A 1,081-nucleotide genomic window follows, 5' to 3' on the forward strand; every position below is an offset into this window, starting at 1 on the left:
AAACCAATGGTCATTCTATGACCGGCCATAACATTTAACTACTTGGAAAAATATATATTACAGCTCTAATACTTATAGAGTGTGGTTCCGTTTCGGGCAAAGGTAAAGAATGCGCACACCCGGTGTTTACAGTTAAGGCTTTTCTTAGGCCAAAAAACGGGTGGTGTACGTATTCTTTACCTCCACCCTTTTTCGTATATACGAACTGCTAATTATATATATATATATATGCCGATCTTTCGGTACGAGTTCCTAGTGTAATTTGAACAGTACAACTATGCATTATGCAACAAGGGTTATACATACGTATGTTTGTGTGTACATGCGCGTGTGTGTGTGTGTGTGTGTTAGTACCCGCTACCGCTTGACAACCAGCGCTGGTTTGTTTACGTTCCTGTAACATAGCGGTTCAGTTAAAGCAACCTATTGAATCAGTGCCAGGCTTTTTTTAAAAAATGGCACTGTCACAATAAATACTAGGAGTCGAATATTTATTCGGCTAAACGCTTCAAGGCGGTGCCCCAGCATGGTCGCAGTCCAGCGACTGAAACAAAGTAAAAGATATACTTAAGGAGATATATAAACTCCTCGCGTGCATGTATTTATATAATATATATATATATAATACATATATATAAGAACAGATCGGGGTACTTACAAAGATCTATATCGTCCTTGTGTCTATAAAACAACAACAGAACTGGGTGTCGGGATAAGAGAGGTGCCGATTTCGAGTGAATGACTTGAATTGTTGTTAACATGTGTTGTCTCTGTCGGAAATATATATATATACAAACTGTCAGTTGGTTCTTTGTCTTTGTTCAGCTGAAATCAGCCCCCCAAAAAATCATTCGTTGTCCGACAACAAACAAAAGATGGACGGAAATGGTTGAAAGGAAAGGGAGAGTACTCTGTTTAGTAAATAGTTATCTCCCCCTTGAATTTAATTCAAGATTTATGGTGGTCGTAGAGGTGGTGGTGGGTTAGCAGAAATGCTATGCTAACGCACCCATTTTTTTTTACTTATGGGCCCCTTTCGATTACTATTTTATTCTGGTGGAACCCCCCCTACCCCACCGTA

The 1,081-nt window shown here is 39.3% G+C and overlaps 1 protein-coding gene across 1 annotated transcript in view; it reads right to left on the minus strand.

Moving 5' to 3' along the window:
- Positions 1 to 874, minus strand: part of LOC106884333 (TBCC domain-containing protein 1) — a 30,625-nt gene extending 29,751 nt beyond the window's left edge. The window contains exon 1 of the mRNA XM_052978102.1: positions 659 to 874. The gene's annotated coding sequence lies outside the window, so the exon portion shown is untranslated. The remainder of the gene's footprint in view (positions 1 to 658) is intronic.
- Positions 875 to 1,081: the final 207 nt, after the last annotated feature.

Source organism: Octopus bimaculoides, chromosome 30 (genome assembly GCF_001194135.2).
Source record: "Octopus bimaculoides isolate UCB-OBI-ISO-001 chromosome 30, ASM119413v2, whole genome shotgun sequence".
Classification (NCBI taxonomy): Eukaryota; Metazoa; Mollusca; class Cephalopoda; order Octopoda; family Octopodidae; genus Octopus; species Octopus bimaculoides.